The sequence below is a fragment of the Paroedura picta genome, chromosome 4 (genome assembly GCF_049243985.1).
Source record: "Paroedura picta isolate Pp20150507F chromosome 4, Ppicta_v3.0, whole genome shotgun sequence".
Taxonomy (NCBI): Eukaryota; Metazoa; Chordata; class Lepidosauria; order Squamata; family Gekkonidae; genus Paroedura; species Paroedura picta.
In genome coordinates, this window is record NC_135372.1 from 26,028,645 (window position 1) to 26,047,324 (window position 18,680).

The 18,680-nt window shown below is 49.9% G+C and overlaps 1 protein-coding gene across 15 annotated transcripts in view; it reads left to right on the forward strand.

The window, feature by feature from the left end:
* Positions 1-18,680, forward strand: part of GATAD2A (GATA zinc finger domain containing 2A) — an 88,366-nt gene that overhangs the window by 31,970 nt on the left and 37,716 nt on the right. For 4 of the 15 annotated variants that reach the window (XM_077332025.1, XM_077332024.1, XM_077332023.1 and 1 more), the window contains one exon: positions 11,026-11,088. The exons of 5 other annotated variants lie outside the window; for them this stretch is intronic. The gene's annotated coding sequence lies outside the window, so the exon portion shown is untranslated. Of the gene's footprint in view, positions 1-7,951; positions 8,098-11,025; positions 11,089-18,680 lie in introns of those variants that run through there. 6 more of the 15 variants (XM_077332029.1, XM_077332030.1, XM_077332027.1 and 3 more) reach the window with 3 other exon arrangements.

Consider the following 18,680-nt stretch of genomic DNA (forward strand, 5'->3'; position numbering starts at 1 on the left):
TTTCTGCCACCCCTACCCCACGAGAGTTGTGGTGAGGGTAAGAGAGGGGCATCCTTTGTAGGCTAAAAATGTGCAGAAGGGATAGATAATCTGTGCCCACCAGTATGGATTTCTCTGGAGCCCTTCTACAGGCCTGTCTTGCAAGGATGCAAAAGAAGAGTTGGTTCTTATATGCCAGTTTTCTCTACCTGAAGGAGTCTCAAAGCGGCTTACAGTCACCTTCCCATTCCTCTCCCCACAACAGACACCCTGTGGGGTGGGTGAGGCTGAGAGAGCCCTGATATCACTGCTCAGTCAGAATAGTTTTCTCAGTGCCACGGCGAGCCCATTGTCACCCAGCTGGCTGCATGTGGGGGAGAGCAGAATCGAACCCGGCTCGACAGATTAGAAGTCCGCACTCCTAACCACTTCACCAAGCTGGCTCACAGCACACGGCGACATCGCTTTATCTGGGCAAAAACCACTGCACTTGCTTCCTTAACAACTTTTTCTGGTGTCTTACAGCCTAATAACTCAAGCTTTCTCAACCAGGGTTTTGTAAAACCCTGGGGTTTCTTGATGGCCCTGGAAGGCTTTCCTGAATGGGCTCATTCAACATTTATGAGGCGTTGATATGACCATATATGGTCATGTCAACCCGCCCTCCATCCCCAAATTGCCAGTGAAGGGCCTGGAGGGTGTGGGAAGGGGAGGGGCCCTAGGTGGGCGTGTCCACAGCTCTGCTTCCCAACCATATTCTGCACAATGATGCCACTTCTGGGGTTTCTCGAAGCCTGAAAAATGTTTTAGGGGGTTCTCAAGGGTAAAAGAGCCTCTTGTGGCGCAGAGTGGTAAGGCAGCGATATGCTGTCTGAATCTGTCTGCCCATGAGGTTGGGAGTTCAATCCCAGCAGCCGGCTCGAGGTTGACTCAGCCTTCCATCCTTCCGAGGTCGGTAAAATGAGTACCCAGCTTGCTGGGGGGTAAACGGTAATGACTGGGGAAGGCACTGGCAAACCACCCCGTATTGAGTCTGCCAAGAAAACGCTAGAGGGCGTCACCCCAAGGGTCAGACATGACTCGGTGCTTGCACAGGGGATACCTTTACCTTTACCTTTACCAAGGGTAAAAAAGTTGAGAAGGGCTGGTATAACTCAAAGCCAGAGGCCTGGCATGCTTCACAGGGCTGTTGTAAGATCTTGGGAAGGTGTTTTTGGAATTAATAGCACCCTAAGAGACTGGGGTTCTATTGTTTAGGCCCTCCATGGCTGCATGTGTGTTTCAGGCAGATTCTCATTCCCACCCCTCAGGCTTGAATCATAGATGCTTTATCCAAAGCTGTTGACAACCTCTGTTGGCCAGGCAGCAGGCTCCCAATGGTGCAGGGGAGGGCCTTAAATCTCAACCCTACAGGGCCCTGCATTACTCCAGAAGGAGCAGTGCGGCTTGGCTGGGGAGTGACCCGCAGAAATGACCAGTAGTGGAGCTGAGATGTGGGGAAGAGGGTGTGGTTTGTGCTTCCTGTGGCCCCTTGGCCATGCGTACCGGCTGGCCTCCACTTCCTGTCCGTGTCTTGTATCCTGAGGGCTAGGAATAATAAATAAAACATTGTCTCTGGAAAGCATCGCATTTTGAAATTAAATGTGTTCCGTTGCTTAAGTGTGATTCTCAGCAACCATCTTCTCAGAATGATCATTCTCAGTTGAACCTTCTTGATGGAGTGGTTTAGAAGTCTTAACGCGTGATTATGATCCACCCTTACTCCGTTTCTGTAATGTTGATAACATCTGCCATAGAAGGCCGGAAGGTAGAGAGTCAGATTCCCCATGGCATATCTATGCAGTGAATTTTGCCTTGGTCAGGCATCACGTGAAACCTCCTTTTATCTACGGCAGGCATAAATACAGTGTGCTCTTGTGTTCGTGAACTCTTCTACCCCCCCCCCCCGCCCCCGAAGTCTGGGGTCTTAAATAAGAAGGGTACATCTGCCCATCAACCTCCAATTTGCACCGGTAGCAAATCCTTACATGTGTGAAAACATGTTATTTGCAGTGGGCTGTGCACACTTAAACACACGTATCTGCATCTATGGCCTCTCCAGTCCAGTAGTCCATTAGCGGCTCTTGGATGTCCCCCCCCCCAAGGGAGGGATCATGGCTTGGTGGCAGAGTATCTCCTTGGCATGCTAAAGGTCCCAGCTTCAATCTTTGCCTGAGATTTTGGAAAGCTGCCACCGATCCAGGGGTAGTCAAACTGCGGCCCTCCAGATGTCCATGGACTACAATTCCCAAGAGACTTTGCTGGCAGGGGTTCATGGGAATTGTAGTCCATGGACATCTGGAGGGCCGCAGTTTGACTACCCCAGTAACAAAATTAATGGACAAAGGCTCTGGTTTAGGGGCTACCAGCTCTGGGGTGAGAAATACCTGCAGAATGTTCAGCAGGGTATAATGCTGTAGAATCCACCTTCCAAAGCAATGATTTTTCTTCTTCAGGGGTCTTAATAGCATCCCACACACACACAATATTTTTCTGCATCAGTCCATCTCGTTGCTTCCTTGTGGCTCTGCCTTGACTTCAAAGATTTCCTTCTTGGTCCTTTTTTTTTTTTTTTTTTTTTTTTAAGGCACAGAATCCTGTCCCCCATTAACTTTGCCCCTGCTGGCGTATTTTTCTGTCTTCTGCGGAGTGACGCGGGCTTCTTCCTTCCTGTGGTTAACAGTTTCGTAGTGGCTAGGGTGGGGTCAGCACAGAGGGAGAGATCTTATCTTTGAAGTTAGGACAGGGTTTTGTCCAGCGGTGGGTGGTGTTATGATGGCACACGGGGGTAGGGGGGGGGGGCGGGACAGGATGATGACTTGATTCTGATGGGGGTGTGGCTTTTCTATATTTAGGCCTGGGCTGGTTATAGCAGCCCACCTGTTGTGCAGCCCACCCCCAATTCTGGGAGTGAGGAGAATTCTTGGGCAGTTTTAGATCTCGCATGCATGACCCCTTTGGGGTAAGATGCAGACTGTTGGCTCCTATATTAGTGAGGTGGCGGGCAGGATCTGGGTTCTAGTCCTTGCTCGGGCCTGAAAGTTATTAGTTGATTTTGTTCTGCCTAACCTACCTTGCAAGGTTGTTGTGAGGGTAAATAGATTTCCGAGCATGGCTGGGTATCTCAGTTAGGGGCTGTGTATGTGTTGGATGACGCAGAACCTTGCATCTTGAGTGCGTCCAATTTCAGCTTTTAAAAACAACTCTCTCAAAGATCGGGGCATCTGGTTTCATGATACCTTTGTGCGTATGTGTGGCGCTCCAGCGCTGACCTGATTTGGCAGCATAGGCAGCATAGGGAAGCTGTGTTTCCAGGCTGAAGGAGCAGGAGAGATGCTGTCTTGAGAATATATTTCCAAGTCCATCCTGGAGAGCACAGATTCATAGACTTGCTATATTTTAGGTTAGAATCAGATTTGCACCTGGCTTCCTTGTCTGCTCTCCACAGTGTAAGGCAGAGGAAAGGCCACCTGCTACCTGACATCTCTTCAACTGGAGAGTTGTTCTCTCTTGCCCCAGAGGGACAGACCAGAACCAATGGGATGAAATTAATTCAAACGAAATTCCGTCTAAACATCAGGAAGAAGTTCCTGACAGTTAGAGTGGTTCCTCAGAGGAACAGGCTTCCTTGGGAGGTGGTGGGTTTTCCATCTTTGGAAATGTTTAAACAGAGACTGGAGAGCCATCTGACGGAGAGGCTGATTCTGTGAAGGTTCAAGGGGGTGGCAGGTTACAGTGGATGAGCGATAGGGATGTGAGTGTCCTGCATAGTGCAGGGGGGCTGGACCCAGGAGGTCCCTTCCAACTCTATGATTCTATGGAGATGTCTTGAGGGAAGGGTGAGACTGGGATTTTCTCCATGCCCCTCAGAAGTTTTACTCCCACCAATCCCCAAAAGATAGTAACGCCATGCACAACTGGACATTCATAGCTTACGTCTTGCTTGTGTCGTAATGTTGCCAAGCAAGATCCTTCCCCCCCACTGAACTGGGAATGTGGAATTGCATAGAAGAAAGCATTTATGTGCACATCGACCTGGATGGTCTTCTAGGGTTCCTTTTGGATGGGGGGGTGGGGGGGAGGGAGAAGAAAGCAGGCGGTGAATCCCTCAAAGAATGTGGCTTCTCAGTTTGATAAACAGCCTTGTGCATGCTGGTCTGATTTTGAAATGTGTGTGTCATTGGATCCCCCCCTCTTCCCCCGGTCACAGCATGCATTACTGGCTTTCTGCATTTCCTGCTGGTGGTCTTGTGTTCTTTCCAGCAGCACAGAAGGGAGCAAGCTAGAAATGCTTGATCCAGAGGTGAACTGCAGACCTACAAGGAGAAACCACCGGTGAGGTTATAACTACGTTGGTTAGGTTCTTGCCGCAAATCCTTTGGCATGGGCGGCAAATCATTTCCCAGGGAGTCTTGCTCTGTTCAGAATAGATTTTTGGTGCTGGCTGCTGGACTTGTTGGCAACAGACTTCGTAGCCCACCCCTTTCTTCCTTAAGTTAGTTGCTCATGGCCGATAGATTTTGGCACCCGGTCAAAGCTGACTCATGGCGACTCCCTTGGCTTTTCAAGGCCAGAGAACTTCGCAGGTAATTTGTCGTTGCCTGTCCCTGAATTGCAGCTCTGGACTTCACGGCGGTCTCCCATTCACTTATTGACCAGGGCCGACCCAACGTAGGTTCCAAGACTAGCCCATCCATACTTTTGCTAGCCTGTGAGCAACTAGGCAAGCCACGTATGTGGCATGCTGATGATGTCGACAGGTTTATTTTATATATTTTTATTTATTTCTTATTTGATTTTTCGACGGCCCCTCCCGGACCAAACCAGTTCATGGCGGTTTACAATAAAACTCTAATAAAGCATACCCTATATACTCGTGTATGAGCCTAGTTTTTCCAGCACCTTTTTTTCACACTGAAAAAGCCCTCCTCGGCTTATACGCGGGTATATACGGTAATTGAAATAAAAGCCTGCTCCAGCTAGCCAATCGTTGCATTGCCTTTTGCAAATGTGTACTGCTTGCTCTGGCAGCTTGTAGAACATCAATGGTTTGACTGAGGGACTCTGATCTTAATTTCCTTTTGCCTTTGATGGCAAAAGGAATGTCAATGCTGGATGGGGGAGCCTGTGATGAAGGAGAATTTCCCACCCTCGGCTTATATGCGAGTCAATTTCCCCAGATTTTGTGGTAAAATTAGGTGTCTCAGCTTATATGCGAGTATTTATGGTAGATAAAAGCACAAGAATCCCCTGGCAGTGTACAATCCAACTACACCCCCTCCCAGCTCACCTGTCCAGCATGGGCCAGAATGCTGGACCACCGACAGTCCTCGAGAGGCAAACCTCTGGCCCTTGATGTTCAGGGCATTCTGAGAAGAGAAGAGACCTTCCACAGCCTATCCTCAACCAAATGCCTGGTGGAACAGCTCCGTCTTGCAGGCCCAGCGGAACTGAGACGGCACCATCAGGACCCTTCATTTTTCCAGGAGTTCATTCCACCAAGAAGGGGCCAGGACCAAGAAGGCCCTGGCCCTGGTTGAGGTCAGGTGCACTTCCCACGAGCTAGGGACCCCCAACAGATTGAAGCCCACAGAACAGGGAAGGGCATAAGGAGACAGGTAGTCCCTCAGATATGTGGGGCCCAGATGGCCTTGAAGGTTGACACCAAAACCTTGAACTGGATCCAGAACAAATTGGCAACCAGTGCAGCTGCCTTGGATGAGAGGAGCGGCCCATCCAGTTTTTTACTTGCTCGGTTTGGTTGCCTGGGGGGGGGGGAGGGCAATTCTGGGCTGGCCACTGGCTTGCTTACTTTTGCCGCTGGCTCTTCTCCTCTCTCTGATGGTACCCGATTAGGGTTCCCCTGCCTTTTTAACCTATGCTTTGCATGACGAAAACCTCTGTTTTGCTGGGCGGGCCAGAGAGGGGGTGCTGAGACTCCAGGCTCCTTGCTCTGTTCTCCTGGAACATCAGCAAGGCACAGGCACAGGTGACCGAGACTGAGGAACAGGCAGGGAGGAGGGGAAAGCGGTGGGGAGGCTTCACCAGATGTCGGAAGAGGGAATAGCCCTCCTTGTAGAGAAATCGAGCCGAGCATGGAGGTTCCTGCCCAGGTATACTGCCGCCATGTCTCCTCCTTCTTTGGAGCACAGAGGTGCGTGCAAGGACGCCCTCCGGCTCTAGCCTGGCAGCGGCTTGCAACTTGCTCCTACTAGCACGGTTCACAAAGGCATTGCAACATGTCATTAAGTCTGGGCCTAGCCCTTTAAAGGGAAATCCACCTCTGCGTTCATGACTTTCCATCAACAGATATTGGTGCTTTCCCCTGAAGCCCAGAGGAATTCCCAGCAGAGACATGCAGCTGGTGTTCTTTCTCTTCCTCACCCCCCCCCCACACCCCTCAATCGGCTGTCGTCAGTCACCAAACTCAAATCCACGATGAAAATGGGTGTAGGCAGCGGTGGCCAATCTGTGGCTCTCCAGCTGTCCATGGACTACAATTCCCATGGGCCCCTGCCAGCAGTATGGCAGGGGCTCATGGGAATTGTAGTCCATGGATATCTGGAGAGCCACAGTTTGGCCACTTCTAGAGTAGGGGGGATGAGTGTCTCCCCCCCCCAACCCACACACACATGCACTCCTGTCCCTGATCACTACTGGCCCCCTTCCCTTGGATGTCCAGGGAACTTGGGATGCCCAGCTCCCTTTGAGAACCTGGGGGTGGCAAACTGTGTCTGAATGTGGAGAACTAGATTTTCCTTGACCAAGTGTCAAACAAGAGAGATTATTCTTCGTGTGTATGGCACCTCCTGTGCATGAGCAGTCTATCTGAGCAGGGCAGTCCCCCTGCCAAGCTTCTGAACTTGACCTGGCAGCATGAAGAGCTTAGGGCAGGGTGGCCAACTGTGGCTCTCCAGATACCAATGGACTACACTTAGAAGAAGAAGAAGAGTTGGTTCTTATATGCCGCTTTTCCCTACCCGAAGGAGGTTCAAAGTGGCTTACAGTCGCCTTCCCTTTCCTCTCCCCACAACAGACACCCTGTGAGGTGGGTGAGGCTGAGAGAGCCCTGATATCACTGCCCGGTCAGAACAGCTTTATCAGTGCCGTGGCGAGCCCAAGGTCACCCAGCTGGTTGCATGTGGGGGAGCGCAGAATCGAACCTGGCATGCCAGATTAGAAGTCCGCACTCCTAACCACTACACCAAACTGGCCAGAATGGCCAGTTGGCAGGGGCACATGGTAATTGTAGACCATGGCTATCAGAAGAGCCAGTTTGGCCACCCCTGGTTTAGAGGATGTCTGTCTCTCTGTCTCTGTCTCTCTCATATCTTCACTTGGACATGCAGAGAAGATGGAATTCCCACCTACCTTCGACTGTCTTGGGCTTTGACTTCAATGAGTGAAAGGCCCAGGGGTAGGACTGTCTGTAGGGTTGCAAGGCCCCCTCATCCATCCGCGGGGAATGGAGGGGGTTGGAGTCTCAGATCCAGTTGGGGAAACTCCTGGAGATTTGGGGGGTAGGACCTGGGGGGGGTCAGAGACCTCTATGAGGCACAGTACCCCCCGAGTTCCCCTTCCAAAGCATCCATTTTCTCCAGGGGAGTCAGGAGGTGAGCTGTGATTCTGGTCTTGCCCAGAGGTGCCCCCCCTCCCTTTCCATCTTGGGGCGCCCCCTGCCCTTCCCACCTTCTGGAATCCGCCTGTCCACCTCCGTGAGAATCGGCTCCATTCATGAGTTCTCAGCTCTGCTGCTTGGCCCCGCCAGGTCTCCTTTTGTACCTCCTCTGCCCGGACTGGCGCTGGAGGCAGGGAGGGGAGGGGAGGGGGGGTTATCTTCCCAGCCGGCTCTCTGGGTTCCTGCCTCTTTGAATACGATCCCTTCTGTCTCTGGAGTCCTAAGGTCATCCCTTGCAAAGTGCTCCGGAAGCATAAGCCAGCTTAGAGGGGCACCAGCCAGCCTCTTTTATTGGTTCATGCGGAGGAGGAAGCTTTTGCCAAGACTTCTCCCTCCCTGACTTTGGGGAACGCCCCCTCGAAGGAGCTTTCAGTCTCCGATGTGACATTTTGAATCCATAGGTAACCCCGATTCTTTTCTTTGGGTCGGGGGAGCTGGGGAGGGGGAGGGGGGCAACGCTCTGTGCTTTCCAGAGAGGACGGACGGACAGCTCGTGCTTTCCCTCCCTCCCTCCCTCCTTGGCGTTTGAGAGTTCTTGGCTGGCGTTCGAAGTTGACTCCGAGTTACGGAGGGAAGCAGGCTGGACTGCCGCTATGCCGGGAAGAGGCGGAGTGGAGGCTCGGAAGCGGGGAGGGGGAGGGGGGGGCTCTCGCCCTGGCCGGTCACTTCTCCATTGCAAGCCACGCGTGGGTCCAGCACTTGGACGAGAAGCCCCCATGGGCTGGTGCTTCGGTGGCCGGAGGGTCCTGTTCCCACAAAGCCCACGAGATTCTCCCCCGTCTTGCTCTAAGAACAGCCTCTGTTTTTTCAGCCTCTGCTTTGGGAGGGGCAGAGCCCCTAACACTGCTGGTTTTAAAACTGCAGGGGAGGGGAGGGTGAGAATCCAAGCCCCTGTTGTCTTTGAAAAAATTCAGATTTCCTGGAGGGACAAGCGGTGTGGCGCGTGAAATAGGGCTGCAACCTGCATGGCCTTTTGCAGATGTGTGTGTGTGTGTGTGGGGGGGAAGTGATACAACTCACTCTGAGTTTTGTCACCTGGCCCCTTGGGAAATCCAGTCATCTCCCCATCTCCCTCCCCTCCCCTTTACATTCCTTCCTTTATCAGCGTGAGTAGAGGCATTCTGTTTTCAGACTGGAAGTTCTCGGGTCCATTAAGTTGTGGGCCATATTCACGTTTAGAGGGTGCACCCTCCCGACTGAGTATTGTGTGCCAGTCTGTGTCTCTGTCTGATTAATTGCTCTGAGTTGAACTAGCAAACCGCCTGTCCTGGTTAGCAGAGTGTGTGCCTTACAGCTGGTTTATGCTGAGATGGCCCATTGGTCCTCCCAGCTGAATATTGTCTCTCCGGGTCTCAAGCAGAGAAAGTTCTGCCCCTTGTGCACCTACTGCCCAAGATTCTTCAATTGGAAAATGAGCCTGGGGCTTTCTGTTCAAAGCCAGTGTTTCCCCACTGCATCTCTGTATGATTAATCGCTCGGGTTTTAACTCTTTGCATTCCAACTTGTGCGTGGGTCCCACCCCTGTGCTGGGCTCAAATATTCAATCGCTCCCAATGCAGACACAGAGCAGAAATGCCTGCCATTGGAGGAGGATCCCTGGTGCAGCTCTGTATGAGACACTGTTCCTGGTTGATGTGCTTAGAATATTGCCTCATTAAGACACGGTTGAGAGGGGGGGGGCATGAGATATTATTGTTATTCCTCTAACAGTAAATCTTTCCCAAGCAAGAATAAAGGGGGAGGTAACTCAAAAGCACTGGAAATTTCTGCATCGGATTAAATGTTTCTGAAGCTGCTTTATGCTTGACCCCCCCCTCCCTGGTCTGCTTTGGCTGACCGCTGCACTCCATGAGCTGACAAACAAGGGGACTAGGCCTTCTGGTTGCAAGATGTGGGCTCAGCCTCTTGAGCCGGTGTCCCCGCTGAGAACCTACACAGTGCAGGATGCGTGCCCCTCTCTAAGAACTGGCCCCTCGCGGCGTCACTTGTGAACTGTCTGCTGTGCCTCCTTCTCTGGCAAAGGAACAAGTCTCCAGGTGGGTTGGTGGGTGGGTGCTTAGTGACTTTATTGAGGCGATCTGTACAGCAACTTTGCAAGGCAGGCCGTGAGCAGAAGTGACTTTTTAAAAACACGTTCTATTAAGAACAACTAAGTTCTCACGCGTCAGGAAACTAGGTATGCCAGCCTGCAGGTGGGATCTAGGGATCTTCTGGAATTATAGCTCATCTCCAAACAGATGTTTTGGTGGGTGGGACTCTATGGCCCACTGAAGTCCTGGTCCTCCCCAGGAATCTGCTAGCATTGAGATGGCAACCCTGCACCTTTGCCCCCCCCCCCCTGTTGGTGGCCCAACAGTGAATGTACTGGATCAGATCCTTCTCCAGGATCAGGGCTACCGATCTCACAGAATTTATTCATTTTATTTAATGTATTTAGCATAGGCATCATTCCAGTTTTAGTATATGTGCTGCCGAAGCAAGCACATTTACATAGGTCTGGGTGGTTAACACGATGTTAAACAGTAACATTATAAAACCAAATTTAAAAACAACTGCAGTGATTTATGTCACACCGGCCTTTCCTGAAGATGGTACGACCATACTGGCCAGCCTGATGTTAAGTACGAGAAATCTGGGGGGTGGGAGGGGGTAGCAGGAGGGAGGTTTGAGATTTTGTTGGATTTGTTATTAATTAATTGGCTGGCCTCAACCATAGGCCTGGCGGAAGAGCTCAATCTTGCAGGCCTGGCGGAACTCAGAGAGTTCCAACAGGGCCCTGGTCTCTCTTGGGAGATCATTCCATCCGCCTAAAGCATCCAGGATGAGGCTCTGTCCAGCCACTGCTTGAAGACAGACAGTGAGGGGGCGCTCCCCACCTCCTGAGGCAGCCCATTCCACGGCTGAACTAGACTCATAGAATCCTAGAGTGGGAAGGGGCCACACAGGCCAGCTAGTCCCACCCCCTGCTCAGTGCAGGATCAGCCTCAAGCATATAGGATAAGGATCTCTGTCCAGCCACTGCTTGAAGATGGCCAGTAAGGGTGTGGGGGGAGGGGAGCTCACTGCTGAAAGTTGAGAGACATTTATGTATGCATAAAGTTTTTGGCCCTTCAAAAAGATGGAAGATGTGACTAAGGCTGAATTAGTATGACAAAAGAATTTTAAGGTTCTATGGGGCAAACAGCTTGCCTGATTATGGTGTAAATAATTTGATTTAATGTGTTTCTTTATTTGTACTCCTCCCAAATTGCTGTGATCATCACTGCTGTTTTTCTTTTCTGTTAAAAAAAAATCCCCTAAACGACCTAGAATATCTTCCATTCTCTCAGCAGGTTTCTTGCTGACGCAGAGTACGCAGACCTTCCTTCAGAACTCATGAGTGTCTCTGACAGGTAAGAGCCCCTTGTGGAAAGTTGGGTTCTTAAGTTGCCTAGTGGTGTGTATGCAAAATGAACTGTAAGAATCCTGGCAGCTCAGTGGAACTGCCATGATCTGAAGCAGTCTCTCTGACAACCAAATGCTGGATGCATTGGGAATGTAAATTTCCTTTATGGCCTGCTTGTATTCTTCCTGGAGACACCTGAGGGGCTAAGATGGATTTCCTTAACCTGATCCAGGAGGGTACCTTTTCCAGGGGACAAGGACCATCTTTTTTTATTGGGAGGTATAATAAGTTTGCAACACTTAGTGTCCCCCTGAAGATATCTGAAAAAGTGGCAATGATTCTGTGAACTTAAGCAGATTTTAAGTGGGTGGGCAGAAGGGATTGTGTCCATGCTTGGCTCTTGTGGCCCATTCTTGCATGCCCAGGGAATTGCTGATCACCACTTTGGAAACGAGAGGTGAATTTCCTGCAGGCCAGACTGGCCAGGGATTTAGGGGGGGGGTTGTCATTATCTGGGCATGGAATTGGAGTCACTGTGGATGAGCAGGTAGCTGTGAATTTTCTGCATTCTGCAGGGGGTTGGACTAGATGACCATGGAGGCCCCAAGTCTATGTTTCTCTATGATTCAAATGCATATTGACTTTGGCTATGCAATGGAGCTTCCATTCTCAGGAGCTGTCGCCAAACAACAACTGTAGGGCCCTGCAAGGGGGTCAGCAGTTGGCATGGGGCCTTCGTGCCCTGTTTGTGCACCCTCTGCGGGCAGCAGTGAGCAGGTCTAGAAGTTGATGCTTTTGGCATTCTGATCAAATCAGAACGTTCACATTGCTGCATGTCCCAAGTGCAGACCCAGCTGGAATGTGGGTTGTTGGAGTGGGTTATCATTTGGAAAACTCTTCTCCCTCGCCCAGGATAATAACGTTCAAGGCCATGCAGGGATGGGCAGTAGGTTCAGGATGGATGAAAGGACAGACATCTTTATAAAGTGTGGACTTGGTTGTCAAAGGTTGTAGTGATGGCCAGACACGAGACAGATTCATGGGAGAGAGGTCAGTCAGTGGCTTTCAGCTGTGAGAACTAAAGGGAGCCTCCACATATAGAGGCAGTCATTCTCTGAATCCCAGCACCAGAAGGCAACATGAGGGGAAGGCCTCTGCTTCTTTATTCTTTTGTTGGCTCTCCAGTAGAACCGGGTTGTAAGTTGGGTTAGACAGGATTCTAGACTAGATGGACCACTGATATGAATCGAGCAGGGCTCTTCTAATGTGTATTGGAAGCATTTACCTTCATAATCCTTGGACTTTGAATGTGTTGCCTCAGCTGCTTGGTTAATTCATCCATTACACTTGCCTGCTCTGTTGGGGAAAAAGCAAAGCAGAACATAACTTAATTCATTGAAATTGGGGGCTGTTTTTCCATTCACAACCCTCCCCTGTTTCTTGATTTATCTCCTCGCTCAAAAAGAAGCCCCAGGCAGGTTAGCTTTAAAATGCTCCTGAGAAGTTCAGGTGTAAAGAGATTGAAAGGGAGTGCCCAAATTCTTCCACCCTCCACGGATGAGGATGATCCCTTGTTGAAAGGGGCAGGTCTTTAGCAGTGGCGGTGGGGGGCGCTTTGTGCTTTTTCTGTTGTTCGACCACATGTGGCGGTGGGTTATGAGTACGCCGTAATCTCTGAGCTCCCTCAATGGCATGAGCCAAGTTACCAGATATCAGGGTAAAATGGGATCCCTGCTCCCGCCACACACCAGAACCCTTAGAGCAGGGATTCCCAACCTGGGATCCCTGTGAGCTCTGAAGGGGTTCCGGGCTGTCTTCTCAGTTCTTACTCTTCTTTCTGGCCTACATGAGGCAGAGCCACCATAGTAGTAGTAAGGGCGGGAGGAGGGAGCAAAAAGAGGGCTAACGGTGCAGGTAATGGCCATTGCTGGGGTCAGCTCACATCACTTCTGGAGTGCCTCAAAGTCTTGAAAATTATTTCAGGGGCTCCTCCATGGTCAAAAGGTTGAAAAAAGTATGCCTTGGAGCAAGTCCAACATGGAGGCCATCATACCAGTCCACAGCTGGAGGCTTTCCCTGCTGCCAAAGGCCAAGACAGTCAACCAGCTGTGACTCTGGGATCCGCCCGTGATACTCTGGTTAGGTTCAAGTCCTGGGGCGGTCCAGGCTCCCTCTGAGTGGGGGTCGGGATGTGTGTAAAGGCCCCAGTGTCGTTTAGGGAATCTTCGGGTTGGTGGATTCAGGAGGTTTTCTTGAATTTGGGGAGGGGCCAGTGGAGTGAAAAGGTGGGGGAAAGACCACCATGTGGCCAGGGAAACTTTGAGCAAGGTCCCCTAGAGCAAGGGGAGGACAAACTGTGGTGCTCCAGATGTCCATATTTACTGTGAGCCAAAGCACATGTTGACAGGGGCTCATGGGAATTGTAGTCCATGGACAACCAGAACGTCACAGTTTGGCCTCTTCTGATGGACTGTGCATGGGAATCCAGTGGGCTGATGCAGGCTGGAAAACTGGGAGCCAGGAGGTATGGTGGGGGGTTTGTTTGAATACAGCCTCAAGCCCCTCAGCTTATGGGGAGGGGGCATGGCAAAGGGAAGAGGCTGCTGAATTAGAGGCAACTGTGGCAGGTCTCACAATCCCACTGGCGTATTTTGAGGTTGGTCAGAGTCAACTGTGCAATTGGGGGCTTGTGCTGTACCCTGCCCCCCTGTGAAACCTGCAGCCAGGGATTGTGCATGGCGAGAGGGGGGAGGGGGTTGGAGACCTTTGTCTCAAGATCCCCTTGGTTGCATCCCTGAATGTGCGCCTGTACCCACCCCCTCCCAAAATCCGTCTTGATTGGGGCATGTGCTTGTACAGCTGTGGCAGCTCCCATTTTTATGGGCAAGTATCCCAGTGTCTTCTGGTTGCACCTGAATGTTCAAGTGTATCCGTCAGTGTGTTTTATCAAGTGGAAAAGTACTCTCAGCATGCTCAGAAGTGCCCTCTTGTTCCGGGGATGCAGAGATAGACAAACCCCATCTGTTGAATTCACAAGGGAAGGGTTTCTGTGTCAGTTGAATTCAACAGCTGAACTGCAAAGGGAAGTCCCGTGGACAAAGGGTTGGATCTCAAAAAAGGCATTGCAGAGCAGGAAAAAGTACAGGCGACAGTCAAGATTCCTATGCGGGTGGAAGCTCTTAGGTATGAAGGGAAGGCTGAAGAATCTGGGACTTTTCAGTTGAGAAAAAGAGATGACGGGGGGGGGGGGAGATGATAGAGGTGTATGACTTTGTGTTGGGGTTGAGAGGTTTGGCAGAGAGAACTTTGTCTTCCTCTCCCCACATACTGAAACTCAAGGGCATTCAATGAAGCTGGTGGGCAGTAGGTTCAGGACAGACAAAAGGAAAGACCACTTTACACAAAGAGTTATTAAAATGTGGAATTCGCTGCCAGAGGGTGTAGTGATGGCCGCAGGAATAAGCAGCTTTAAAAGGGAATTAGATTAATTCGTGGAGGATCCGTCTGTCAATGGGTGCGAGCCATGGTGATTGAGGGGAACCTCCACATCCAGAGATTCTGAGTCCCAGAGCCAGGAGGCTACATCAGGGGATGGCCACGACCACTATGTCTTGGCTGTGCACTGTGTGAGACAGGGTGCTGGATTAGAAGGACATGAGGTCTGATCCGGCAGAGCTCTTCTGATGTTAACAGCTGTCCCTTGGGCAGAAATGCAAAGCTGAGGCTGTGATAAGGCTGATGAGTGAGGACTGCACCTGTTGAATTCCTTCCCTCCATGCTCTGCTCAAAGATGCTGCCGTTTTGTGTGTTTCATCTCGTGCTGCTCTGAGACAGATGCTGAAAAAAGCTCTTTCTTGGTGGAATGGGCAGCTATCCCTTCGTAACCCTAGAATTGTGCTCTTGAATATCCTTCCCACATTTTAAAAAATTACCCTCCCTGCAAGTTAAAAAAAAAAGCACTTTCCTTGATGGGCTAAATTTCTCCTTGCAAGGAGGTGAGATTATTTTCCTGTGTGAAGCAGTGTTTACAAATACAGCTCAGTTCCAGTGTGCCACTCACCTGGACAAGGTTTTGTAGCTCTATTGACGGCAAACTTCACCCGCTGGGATGAGGTCCTAAGACAATTTTGATAACCCTGATCTGTATCCTCATTGTAAAACTGCTGGCAGGAGAGATTGTGCCTGGCTTCTGGAGCTGAGGACGTGAGGGGGCTGGCCAGAGCAGGGAGGGAAGGGGGCTTGCCCCCAGTGCCTTCACAGACCCTCCTCCTTGCTCTGTAGCCTTGAAGTACTCTTTTGGGCTGCTCTCCTTTAAAACTGAGCCTCCTTGAAAATTGGGGTCCTGTTACTGGGGGGGGGGCACTAGAATATGCTCTTTTGTGTCCTCTTATTCCAATCCCCTCTCCACATTTCCCATTAAGAATCAAGGTTTCTAAAACCAAAATTCCCCCACTTTTCAGACTACCCTATGTTTTCAGTCATAAAAGTTTATATTTTTAAAAAGATAACCCCTCCCCCCCAAAAAAGTCAGTGATAAACTGTGTGTTATGCAACCCCCTCCTCCAGCAAGGAGGTTAGGCTTCCTTAAACCATCTCCCACCCCCACCCCCAAAAGATCAGTGCTGTTTGTTCATTTTGCCCTTGAGCCTGTGACTGACTTGACAGGCAGGCCTCGCCGGGGAGTGCGGCGCAGAAAGGGTTAAGGTCTGCCATTTTGTTATGTAACACCCTTAATGGACATATCAGTGAGTGGCATGAACATGGCAGAGCTTAACCCTTTGCGTGCTGCAGCACAGAGCCTTCCAGCCAGGCCTCTCCCTCAAGTCTGTCTTGTGGAGTTTTTTTTTTTTTAAGCTTTTTTTCCAAAAACTTTCTCCACCCCCTTTCCCCCTCCTTTAGGCTTTTTTCCCCACCCACCTCGCAAATGGGTGTGTTGAACATGGCCAATTTAATAAGTAGATATAAAACTTGTTTTTTTTTTTAAAAAGGAACAAAAATAATTGACAGATTAGTAAGATCCATGCAATGTATATATTTGTTTTAAAATACCTATTTCTTTATTTATTTGGGGGGGGGGAATAAAAGAATGAGATTAATAATGCAAGGAGTTCCGTTCCTGTCAGGCATTCTGTCAGATTTGGATCTTTCTTCCTCTTTATTGGGTTTTTTTTTATAAGCCCTAGCATACTTCAGGAATTGTAAAATAAGTCAGGAGAGTTGTAGGAATTTTCTGTGCCCGAGTCCAGCCTGGGGGTGTAATGGTGCTCGTATTTTGCTGGCATTTCTGATGCCAGGGAGGCTTTTGGGGAGGGAGGGGTTTGAATGCGACCCCATGAGATATGAATTTCCCCAGCTTACCTCCTACTGTCTCTCGTTCTCTGGAGGTCTTTTTGCCTCTCCAAAGGGTGCAGAGCTACTCTTTCTGCTGACAAAATGAAAAAGATAAGGACTTCTTACTCCCAGAGCTCTGTCTTCATCCTAGGCCCAGCTTCTGCCTAGCCTAACCATCCTCTGCCATCCTCAGGCTCCCTTCAAAGCTTCCCAAGACCACGGCCGTGTAGTTGGGACCGCCTCTAGCCCAGGGGTGGCCAAAGCATGGCTCTCCAGATGTCTGTGGACTACAATTACCATCAACTACTGTGCTGGCAGGGGCTCATGGAGATTGTAGTCCATGAACATCTGGAGAACTACAATTTGATCGCCCCAGCTCTTTTGCCAATGAAATCCTTGGCATGCTCCCTTGATTGCCCCTTCCTGGTGGAAACAGAACTAGAGTGAACTAAGCCATTACCAGTGTTTCGTCCCCACCTTTCCTCTTTTGGGCTGAGTTCTAGAGCATAAGATCCCTCGGCTTGGAAAACTGTGGCGTGCCTGGCATGTTGAGAGACCACCCCCATTGGTTTATTTTGCCGTCTTCTTCTCATCCATATTTCAGCATCCCGTACCCCACATGCCAAATTAGAACCCGTTTTGCATTCCTGTTGTTAAATGGACTTGGGACCCTCTCTAGCTCGGAAGCAGGGCCTTGACTGTGCTGGCCCTGCACTTTTCAGATCCTCTTCCAGATTGCAGCTCTAACTGCTTCTAGGAAGGGGTTACCCTCAGAGGTTCTGAGCTGATCTTATTAACATTAGCCGCTGCAGCTACATTTTGATTGCTGGTGAGCTGATGTTTTGTTTAGTGGGGTTTTGGAGGGTACCCCACTTCTTTTTACCTAAAAGTCTCAAATGCGGCGTATAATTGCCTTCCTCTCCCCACAATGTGAGGTAGGTGGAGTTGAGAGAGCTCTGAGGGAACTGTGGCTGGCCCAGGGTCAGCCAGCTGGCTGTATGTGGAGGTGGAATGGGGAATCAAACCTGATTCACCAGATTAGAGGCCTCAGCTCTTAGCCACAATACCAAGCTGGCTTAAAGATAGATTTGACCAACAGGGATTGCCAACATCCAGGTGGGGCTTTGAGTTCTCCCAGAATTACATCTGATTTCAAGACTTCAGAAATCAATTCCCTGTGAATAAAATGCAGTTTCAGAGGGCAGACAAGTGAAATCCCCCCCCCAGATTTCCCACTTTACATGTCCCCCCTCTCCCCCCAAAAAAACTTCAGGAATTTCCTTGACAGGAATTGCCCACCCTAAGTAACATGGAGGCTCTTGATAGCCAGTCTTGGAAGTGCCCTGTAAAGTAGGTCGGTTTTCCCCATCCCTGTTGTGTAGACCAGGGGCTTGAGAAGGCCAGAGGCACTAAAAGATGGCTTCATTACAGTACTCAAACCAAAAGGGAGTTAATGGAGAAAGGGAAAGCATCCAAAACCAAGCAGGTCCATGTAGAAATAATAACTCACTGAACAAATCTTCTACTAGGTAATAAAACATTCAGGGGTGGCCAAACGGTGGCTCTCTAGATGTCTATGGACTACAATTCCCATGAGCCCCTGCCCACACATACACATGCTAGCAGGGGCACATGGGCATTGTAGTCCATGGACATCTGGAGAGCTACAGTTTGGCCACCCCTGCATACGTTGTATTTCTTGGTTCCCGATGACTAACTGCCAAACTGATAGCTGTTTAGGAATAACTCCAATGGTTGCTGATAATAGAATTTGAGACTTATCCCAGTTTGAGCTTTTTGCCTGTGTGTGTGTGTGGGGAGGGGGTTATCCAGTTTATACTTGCTTTGGGTACTGATGAAGAGCACTGGAAAGATATGTTAAATACTTGGAACCCTCTCTAATATCTATTTCTGCAAATGTTTCTGTTTATGAGGAATGGTTTATCATAATGGTCTATTTCATAGTAGATTTGTTCATTGAGTTGTTAGTATTTATACCCAGACCCACTTGTTTTTGGACACTTTTATTCCAGTAGTGACATTCGAACCTGGGACTTGGCCACTGCTTTCTACTAGCTCTCATAGATACAAGCCTTGAATTCAGGGTGGAGGAACAGGGGTGAGCTGTCCCTGGCTGCCTTTCCCCAGGTAGAATTTTTATTTGACTTGGTCATGGAAAGGGGTCCATGGGGCCCAGAAGGAGCTGTTCCTAGAAAAGCCTAGGTCCTACTTGTGTGTTATTGCTATTGTTTAACTTTGCCATTTATT